This window comes from Malaya genurostris, chromosome 2 (assembly GCF_030247185.1).
Source record: "Malaya genurostris strain Urasoe2022 chromosome 2, Malgen_1.1, whole genome shotgun sequence".
NCBI lineage: Eukaryota > Metazoa > Arthropoda > Insecta > Diptera > Culicidae > Malaya > Malaya genurostris.
This window is the reverse complement of record NC_080571.1, coordinates 29,541,583-29,552,606: the sequence shown is the minus strand read 5'-3', so window position 1 is coordinate 29,552,606 and position 11,024 is coordinate 29,541,583. Positions and strand designations below refer to the sequence as shown.

Here is an 11,024-nt window from a genome sequence, read left to right as displayed (position 1 = left end):
ACATCGATAGATGATGCCCGAAAAAGAGTGCTGAGCTGCCTGCTACGTTATCAAACTCTATGTCAATTTCCTTACCGTGACATTTTGTCCGAAGAAAATTTTACCGCAATTATGACGCCTTCTGTGATCCACCCACAACCCGCCGGCCAGCGAAGCTTTGGGTAATAAGCTTACGCTACGGAGCCGATCGTGTTCAGTCTGTTGGAGAAGTTCGTGCGCGGCGGTTCGTTATCTTTTTTTTTGCTTACTGTTTCAGTACGTGAGTGTGTTGTTCAATCGAGCGTGCGATCAAGATCAGTTTCGTAGTACGTCTCGTGGTAGTTGGACCGGTTTATTGTATCGTCCGAAATCAGTGTGTTGTGTACGTAATCTACAAATCCGAACTGGAACTGAAAGACGGTGGAAAATGTACGTGATTGGATGGAATATGGCGTTTGTATTTAGATTAAGTTAGTTTTTATTAGCGGAGCAATGCTTCGTCATTCTGTCGTGACTGAAGTCTGCTTTGCGTTTGGGAAACCCCCTAGTGATTAGTGTGCACCGAGTGCTTTGATAAGTTATCACGAACTAAGAACTGTGTGTTGCAAAACCTGATGAAACGCGATCTACTTAATAGTCTCGCAAGGGGAGCTGGTTGGGCAGGGGGCTGCGTGATGATCGTTTCCTCTGTCGTAACGAATCAATCAGGGGCACAATAGGAGGTGCATCTGCTGTGCTCCAATGCCCTGATGTGTAACGGATTACACGAAATGCCATAATGATCAATCTACTACCGACTCACGGTGATCGCATGGCACAGATTGACGATGCAACTACCGCGCCATCGGGGGAAAAGAAAACGAAAGTGAAGCGGCGGCGACGGCGACGACGACGGCCTGTTGGCCTCTGATGTAGTTGTTTGGCTGCTGAAGTTGAAGAAATTAAGTAACTCGGAATTGAATCATGATTCCCCTTTGGTGTCATTTTTACGTAATACACATGAAAAACAGTGGCGCGTTGAGCTTTGTGAATATGTTCAAAAGTATGTCGGTATCAGGAGCGAGGTGACGGAATCACCGGAGCGAACTGTCATGTCCGCCATCCTTTTCAGTATGTTCCACCGACCGACATGCCGGACACGGCTCGAGTGTCAGCAGTTGACCTTCAAGTGGGGGGGAGATACTTTTTTCGCCATTAGTTGAGTGGTGTCAATTTGTGCAAAATTCGAATCGTTGACTGATATCAAGGAGATTCCTTGGCTTGGGAAGGTGTCTGTGTTCGTGGCCGAAGCGAAGCTCTGAATAAATTTGAAGCTTCGTTTAGATTCCAGTCGATGTGCGTCATAATTCAACTAACCATGGACGACGAGAACCGAAAGATTCCACTGCAACTTCACTATTGAACGTTGGTTATTTGCAAAAACCAAAGAAACCGTAAGGCTAGATAATGGTGTATTGTTTTATTGCGAAGCTTTTTATACTTCCCAAAGCTCGGGCTTACAATAGCGGATGTATTGTAAAAAACTTAGATGAGCTAGACAATCCAAATGAATCCGGATGTCGGTAGCATCAATTTTTCTCATAATTACCGGAAATATGGATCAGTACGGATTGGAAATTCATTGCAGAACATTGCTGTTTCCGATATTTCTGAACCCTGAAATGATTATTCGAGTCACGGAAATTGAAGCACAACTGAATCTTTATTTAAAATTACACACATTAGAATGGTTAGTAGTTTACCATGAAGTGATTTGTTGAGACGTAAGTTTGGCCCTTTCAGATATGTTATCGTTTCAAAATTCATACTCTATTGCTTTGACGATCTAAATGATTTAACGAAATCAAAGGAAATATTTTCAGTGTGATTTTTCTTGTTATTTATTTTCATTTTTTTCGTTAAGGGGCAATTTACAGTTTTCACTTTCAGATTTCAGTTTTCAATATATTGTATAAAAATTACATTTTTCTGCATTTCACTGAATATATTGAAGAAAATCATAGCTTCTGTGAAACGCTTGCACTTTGGACTTGACATTCTTCATTAAATTCTGCACAGTTACTTTTGTGACTTTCCTGATGACAGCTGTCCAGTTTTTTTTTAACTCCTGCATGTTTTGGGATTGCCAATACCTTTCAATTGGCCGAAGATCCGGGCAGCTCGGTGGGTTGATGTCCTTTTCCACGAATCGTACATTATTTTTTGACAACCACTGTATAACGGAGTTGGCGTAGTGGGCTGAAGCCAAATCCGACCAGAAGAGAGGCAGCATACTCTTCTTCAAACATTCTTCCTCGTACACCTTGGCATGAATTGTGAACTTCGTGAAGAAAATCGACGACCGCAAACCACAGGTACAAATTGCTTGCCAGACCAACACCTTCTGCACAAACTTTTCCATCGCCACCGTGGTGTCAGCGTCGTCCAGGTCCTGGTACACCGATTTCGTATAATATGGCGGTCCGGGCAGCGCTCGAGAGTTTTTTTTGCGTAGGTTTCGTCGTCGATCAGGATGCATCCGTCTTTATTCGGTAGAATCCGGTTATACAGTTTTAGCGCTCTTGTTTTGGCCTGAACTTGCTGTACCAGGGACTTTTTCGGCACCTTCAGTTTCTTGTACGTTTTCAGGGAGTTCCGAACTTTGATTCGTTGAATCATCCCGATGCTGGTGTTGAACTGCTTGGCCAAATCCCGCGTCGACGCCGATGGGTTTTTCCTGATGTACTCAACCACTTTTAAGTCCCGGCCGGGCTGACTGGGACCCGTTTTCCTACCGGATCGGGGCAAATCCTTCATGGAAAGGGTCTTACCGAACTTCTCGATAATATTTTTGACACTGGTGTGGTGCACTTTCACCCGTTTTGCAATTTCGTTGTACGTGACACAACTTTCTGAGCACCAAGTGTGCGGAATTTTCTTTCGCGTTTCCGGATCAATTCGACTCATCATTGAAACGATAAACCGTACCGAAACCAATCGATTGCGCAGCTGTTATTGACATGTAAACAAACATGTCACCGCAAAAGACGCTGCAAAAAATTAAGCCATTTCTGAGTAATAACTGTTTGAATGTTGCTAACTATTTATCGATACACTCCTTACAAATTGTTATTTATAGAAATCGCTTTCCATAGCTTGCTTTTACTGACAGGAAGTTATTACGGGATTCACTGTCAAGAAGTTATTATAAGAATTACGAGACGCCACGACTTGTAGTAATATCAGACGAATTTGATGAAGGTGATTGCTCTCTGGTCTGGAGGAATATCGAAATCCCTATTGGATCGGATATGTTCTGAATTAACTGTTTTTGCATGGCCTTCACTGTGTTTAGAGTTTTTTAACGCTAAATTTCGGTAATAACTGACGTTTGTCAAACTTGCAATTTTATCTTTTGCCGAGGTGATTACCGAGTACTTGGCTGTGCAAATCTCGGCAATTATTTTACCGAGATTCAGCGAAAAAAAAAGAAGCGTGTACCCTCTCAGCAGGCCTTTCTATTTTGTTGGTCTATGAGCGCTTGTTGAACGACATATTGCACGAAATATTCGTTCAATTTGCTGGAACGGTTTGTTGTTGTTTTTTCTCTTGCAAAAATAGTGTGAAAATTAAGTGTTACCTTTACATAGAATGAAAATGTGTTGTTATTCTATGTGAAGTAGAAGTATTGTGCAGGTATGTAGTGTTAGTTTAAAAATAAGTGGAAAAAACTTCAGAAATTCTGCAGTAAAACTAGTTCAACGGGGCTCCAACTCCAACTCCCCCAACCGAAATTCGGTGATTCTACTAATCTACTGTATGAAATTGGTTGGACTTCGGTATGATATATATCTTTAAATATTCAATGGAATCTGATTTTCTGCGGAAAATCGAGTTGCATTCTCTACTGTAAAAACATAGAAATGCATCCATTCCACACACTTAGAAAAAATCGCAGAATTCGGTAATTTTTGCCTTTCTCATATAGAAAGGTTATGCAATCACTGTGAAAACCGACTTTTGAACCGAGGCCCGGAGGGCCGAGTGTCATATACCATTCGACTCAGTTCGTCGAGTACGCAAAATGTCTGTGTGTGTGTGTGTGTGTGTGTGTGTGTGTGTGTATGTGTGTGTATGTGCGTATGTGTGTATGTAACGTTTTTTTTTGCACTAACTTTTCTCGGAGATGGACCGATTTTCACAAACTTAGATTCAAATGAAAGGTCTTGAGGTCCCATACAAAATTCCTGAATATTATTTGGATCCGACTTCCGGATCCGGAAATATAGGGTAAAGTGGGTTAAAAATTGTATACCATCACTGAAAATGGGGAAAAACCTTAAAAGGTTTTCTAAATCGACCTCAAATCTTTTCCAATTGATAGTTTTTATCAGTAGACGGTCAAACAAACCGATTTCGGTTATTCTTTTAAGAATCGAAGAAAATTTTGAAGAATACCACAGTTTTTTTTTATGATAGTGTGATTGATATGAGAAAGGCATCATTACACCACTAGGTGGACTAAAACAGATTTTTTACCGAATTTTGAACAGCTGAACGTTCGGTAATCAAATTGATTACCGATCGTTCGGTAATTGCTGAACTGTTAAACAACTACCGTTAACTGCAAACCAAATGGATCTAACTGATTGTTCGGTAATTTGTTGTTTGTTTGTTTTCCTTTGGTTGAAAATCTTTTATTTTTAGTGGTTCTAAAGTTTCAAAAACTTTAACACCTGTACCTCAATCCATTCGATGAACTTTCCGAGATTTTTTTCGTTTGGTTAATAAAAAGACACTTGCTGAACATTTTATCAACTGTTTGACAGTTAGTTTTCACGACAGTCAGTTTTCACGACAGTCTTTATATTCAGTATTAGTTCGGTTATTGGAAGATTTTTTTACCATATGGACGGTAGGGTTTTACCGTACTCGACGACTATTCAGATTTACCGCATGAATTGTATATCCATTTACAGAATTCTGTAATGAAAACTTGCGTAACACTGATCGTCCGGTAAAAATTTGCATAATTTTTGTAAAATGACGAACAACGAACAACGGAATTGAATCTCAGTGTGTACGGCGTATATGTTTGGCAATATTTTCTTCATGGGACGTATGTTTGTCTTATTTCACATTTCCTAGCCTGTAAGTTCAACAGCCAACATAATGTTTGTGGAACTTTGGATTTCTTCTGGCTGGATCGCTTCGTGTCGGGGTACAAGTGTCTTCACGTCCGTTCTTGACGACTGCTTATCTGAGAATGACTCAATCGATGGTCACGAGTATTGTCGTCTCAAGGCTGACTTGGATCTTGATGTTCGATGACTTGTCGTAGCCAAGTTATTTAACTTCGACAGCTTGGCACTGGGTGGCATATGTAGTATATCACATCTCCCTTCCACTTTATAAATAAAGGGTGATTTTTTAAGAGCTTGAGAACTTTTTTAAACAATAAAACGCATAAAATTTGCAAAATCTCATCGGTTCTTTATTTTAAACGTTAGATTGGTACATGACATTTACTTTTTGAAGATAATTTCATTTAAATGTTGACCGCGGCTGCGTCTTAGGTGGTCCATTCGGAAAGTCCAATTTTGGGCAACTTTTTCGAGCATTTCGGCCGGAATAGCCCGAATTTCTTCGGAAATGTTGTCTTCCAAAGCTGGAATAGTTACTGGCTTATTTCTGTAGACTTTAGACTTGACGTAGCCCCACAAAAAATAGTCTAAAGGCGTCAAATCGCATGATCTTGGTGGCCAACTTACCGGTCCATTTCTTGAGATGAATTGTTCTCCGAAGTTTTCCCTCAAAATGGCCATAGAATCGCGAGCTGTGTGGCATGTAGCGCCATCTTGTTGAAACCACATGTCTACCAAGTTCAGTTCTTCCATTTTTGGCAACAAAAAGTTTGTTAGCATCGAACGATAGCGATCGCCATTCACTGTAACGTTGCGTCCAACAGCATCTTTGAAAAAATACGGTCCAATGATTCCACCAGCGTACAAACCACACCAAACAGTGCATTTTTCGGGATGCATGGGCAGTTCTTGAACGGCTTCTGGTTGCTCTTCACTCCAAATGCGGCAATTTTGCTTATTTACGTAGCCATTCAACCAGAAATGAGCCTCATCGCTGAACAAAATTTGTCGATAAAAAAGCGGATTTTCCGAATGGACCACCTAAGACGCAGCCGCGGTCAACATTTAAATGAAATTATCTTCAAAAAGTAAATGTCATGTACCAATCTAACGTTTAAAATAAAGAACCGATGAGATTTTGCAAATTTTATGCGTTTTATTGTTTAAAAAAGTTCTCAAGCTCTTAAAAAATCACCTCGTATTATCTCCATTAATTTGTACATATATTTTGCTAGTAGTAATTGTTTCGGAATAATTGTAATGAATTAAAATCAATTTTAATAACTATTTCAATTTATTTCTTCGAGTTCTTGTATAAAGTTTTCCAGGTGAGCTGGAACTCGTTTTTCTCTCGTAGAACGCCTCAGAGGTTCTTCATCCTTTGAACAGATGGTGTCCTAAGTTGGGGTATCCGTGCTCCGCCACGTGTGAACTTTTTTCGTTTGACACACATGTCGCTTCAGTATTCGACCATCCTTGTCACAGAGGACAAGATTTCCGTTATTTTCTTCTATTACCGTGTAACGGAGCGGGTCAAATCTTGAATCTCCCTTTATTCGAGAAAGTCGTTCAATAATAACCGTATCCCCAGGTTTCACCCTGGATTCTCGTGCTCCTCTTCGTGTATCTTCACGGACTTTTGCCTTCAACTTAGCTTCTCGGTCTTTTACATCTAATAAATTTTCATCATGGTCCGCTTTCTTATGATGCAAGAGCGGAAGTCGGCGCTTAATTTTCCGACCCAACATTACTTCTTCCGGAGGGACTCCCGTCACTGCATGACAAGACCCATAATTCTGCATCACGGGAAATTCCCGGCCACCACACTCGCTGTCGTAGAATGCTTTTCATTTTTGCGGATAACGGGTGGCCATCATGTGCTACATGGAGAGCCTTTTTTCGAAGTTTGATAGGGACTATAGCGCACCCGTTTTTTATGAGAATTCCGTCTTGGAACCAAAGATTACTCTCTAGGGATTGAAACCGTTTCAGTTCTTTTGACCACTCTCCCGTGTTTAAAGCGTTAGCAACTTTTTGGAGTTCTTCATCTTCCTTAGTTGCTTCTCGGATTTCCTGTTCCGTCAAGAAACCCGCAGTATTTGCTTCTAGAGCAGCTACTTCCCACGGACTATGATGCTCATCAAATGGATCGTCTTCTCTCACATATAAACTAGATGATGAATCTGCTATATTGTCGCGCCCACGCACATACTCCGCATCATAATCATAAGGGCTGAGCCTAAGTGCCCATCCATCTGCCCTGGTTAAGGCTCTTTTCGAATTCTCACGAGATCTATTTAGAATGAAATGTACTCCTTGGGCATCTGTTCGAAGAGTGAAACGTCTACCGAGCAAGAAGAATGAGAAATGTTCGACAGCCCATACTGCTCCTAAAGCCTCTCGCTGATTCTGGGCGTACTTTTTTCTGTAGCCGTCAAGGTCTTTGACGCAAAGCTTATGATTCTTGGTTTTCGATCTGTTCCTTCCTGTACGAGTACTGCTCCAAGTGCTCTTGGAGAGGCATCGGTATATAAAATGGTTTTATCTTTTTGGGAAAAGAACCCTAATGTGGTAGTGCATTGTATTATTCGCTGTTTAAGTTCTTCAAATGCTCTTTCTTGATCAGTTCCCCATGACCATGTTTTGCTGGTAGCTACTGACCATAGTGGGCTAGAAATGTCAGCGAAATGTTCGATGTATGTACTGATATAAGAAGCTAACCCAAGGAAGCTACGAAGTTCAGATTGCAGGTTCGTGTCCTGTCACGGTCGCCAATGTGGAACTTTGGATTTCTTCTGGCTGGATCGCTTCGTGTCGGGGTACAAGTGTCTTCACGTCCGTTCTTGACGACTGCTTATCTGAGAATGACTCAATCGATGGTCACGAGTATTCTCGTCTCAAGGCTGACTTGGATCTTGATGTTCGATGACTTGTCGTAGCCAAGTTATTTAACTTCGACAGCTTGGCACTGGGTGGCATATGTAGTATATCACAATGTTGAAAGAAATAAATCAATGATAACGAGTTTTAACTGGAAGTTCATTTTATATTTAAAATTTTATTGCTTAAAATCTTGAACACCGATAATTTCGGTAATTTGTTTCCAAAAGCGACGAAGATCTCGGTAATTTATAGTTTTCTCGAAACCGAAAATCTCGGTAAAAGCAAAATATCTGTCAAATAAAATTACCGAGAATTTTAGTTGTAATGTTTGCCGAGCACTCGGCTGTTCAAATTTCGGCAAAGTTTTGCCGAGTTTCGGGAAAAAAATCTAAGTGTATAGTTTTACCGAATTTTCTACTGATGAACGTTCGGTAATCAGTTCAGTAATTGAATTGATTACAGACCGTCCAGTAATAAAACGGTTGTTGAATTAGAACCAGTCGTGGCTACGATTTTATTGTCCTACACACAAAAAGAACTTGCATAATTCGGTAATTTTTACCGAATTTTCAACTGCTGAACGTTCAGTAATGAAATTTTTGTTGAACTGTCAAACATCTACCGAACAGTTTTGTAAATCAACTGGAATTATCTAACGAATGATTTGATTTTTTTTGTTTTTTTTTGGTTCAAATACTGGATTCAAATGGATTTTGGGATTTCAAAACACAAAAAAGGGTGGGCATAGCCTTTCACGCAGTCTATCTGGGTTCGAAACATCTATAATCAAAATGAAAAAAAAAACAACACAAATTTTCTACCTACGATAAGGTTTTTCGGATTTGGATATTTTTAACAGAAACGAGCAACGGGTGAAGAAAATGAGTTCCGATTGTGGCTGCGATCCAATATATTTGCGGAAAAAAACAGTTTATCTGTTGCAGCTGCTTGAAAATTGAGAAAAAAAGCGATTTCATATCCCGGTTGATCGGAATTATGAGCGCCCGCCAGAACACTTCACAATCCGTCGAGTCCATCAGAAGTACCTCAATCCATTCGACGAGCCCCTCAAGATTGTTTCTTCTAATTAGTTGATAAAAAGACACGTTCTGAAAATTTTTACAACTGTTTGACAATTTTCACAGCAATCAGTATTTACCGAAGCTCGGTAACTGGAACATAATTTTGCCATAGGGATGGTATGATTGTTACAGTACTCGGCGACTTTTCCGATTCAACATAAGAATAGTACAATTGTTTACAGATTTCTGTAATAAAACTTGCGTATAACTGATCGTCCGGTAAAAATAAAATTCATGGACCGAAACATCGGTTATTTGTAATGATTACCGTAAGTTTTCGTAAAAAAATCATCGACCAACGCAATAAAATCTTTCTTTTTTTCATAAATACGTTTATTTCATAGACAATATACAAAAGTTTTTCTTCGCCGTGGCATCCACAATACATAGTACTATAAACCTAATACATTTCGAATATCATATTAGTATGATGGTATTCATTAGCAAATCTAAACACTGTTCTTATCAAGCGATTTGCTATTTTAAATTACATTAAATAAAATACATTTATTTTGTACATGATCTTATATCTATTTAGGTTTGTTTGTATCAGTTCATCACTTTTATTTAATATAAGATAGCAGGCTACTGGTTGAACTCATGGAAGAGAAAACAGTATAACATAAAATAAAATTTGAATTGGAACTCCAATGGGCTAAATGAAATGATGAAGAAATTTCATGTATGGAAGGTCACGACAAGCAAGAATGTCTCGAACTGGAACATTGGATAGTTTACCTTGAGTACGCAAAGAATTTATTAGTTGAGATCTGACATCACGATACTCTACGCATGTCCAAACGACATGATCAATATCGCGATAGCCTTCGCCACAAGCACAATGATTAGTCTCGGAGAGCCCAATTCGAAGGAGATGTGCGTCTAACGTGTAGTGATTGGACATGAGTCTGGACATCACACGAATGAAGTCCCTACTCACATCCAGTCCCCTGGACCATGCCTTTGTCGATATTTTCGAAATAAATGAGTGCATCCACCGACCCAGATCATCTTTATCCCAAGAAGCTTGCCAGCTGGCAAGTGCTCTTTGGCGAGATGCGCTATACAATTCGTTGAAAGCAATCGGTCGCTCATAAATTTCACTCTCAATAGCACCACACTTGACTAAAATATTGGCTCTTTCATTGCCAGGAATGGACCAATGAGCCGGAACCCAGACTATAGTGATTAGATAATTATTGTTTAACATGTCGTTCAGGGACTGTTTTATTTTGCCCAAGAAAAACGGTTCATTCTTGCCATTCATGTTTGAGCGAATGGCTTCAATTGTACTCAGACTATCTGTGGAGAGGAAATAATGGGTTGGAGATAATGTAACGATTACACTCAAACTATAATGAACTGCTGCTAACTCTGCTATATAAACAAATGCTGGTTCTTGAAGCCTAAATAAAACCGAAACATTATTGTTTGATATACCAAACCCAGTAGCCTCTTCAATCCACTTCGGAAATCCGCGTAAAAAAAAACCTCAAAACTATAGACAAATATTTTTGTAACCAAATGTCTTCAAAAATAAATGAAACATCGAGATCTGGTGTTATCCTGGTGAAAATTTGTTTGAAAAATATTTACTCTGTGTCTTGAGATTTTGAGATTTCCGAAATCGAAATATTTCTTATGCTAAATGTCTTAAAAATGTAATCTCGAAAAATATCTAAAATTATCTAGGGTTTTTCAAGGGAGGGTTCAAGGGAGGGTTAAAGAGAGGGTTCAAGGGAGGATTCAAACGGGGTGCTGGTTCAAGGAGGTTGGGGATTCAGGATTACATTCTATTTATTTTGTTAAATTGAATGTTTTCAAATAGACTGATAGTTAAATTAGACAAATCTATCAATAAATAACTAACCGATAGGCGCTTAAAACTACTACAGAAAAAGGGCAAATACTTGTCATAAAGTTTTCAGTTTGATACTTGTTCATATAAAACATTTTT

The 11,024-nt window shown here is 39.4% G+C and overlaps 1 protein-coding gene across 1 annotated transcript in view; it reads left to right on the top strand.

Annotated features, from left to right (window-relative positions):
* The first annotated feature begins 204 nt into the window (after positions 1 to 204).
* LOC131427734 (serine protease inhibitor 88Ea-like) overlaps positions 205 to 11,024 on the top strand; it is a 33,669-nt gene continuing 22,849 nt past the window's right edge. Inside the window, exon 1 of the mRNA XM_058591186.1 lies at positions 205 to 408. The gene's annotated coding sequence lies outside the window, so the exon portion shown is untranslated. The remainder of the gene's footprint in view (positions 409 to 11,024) is intronic.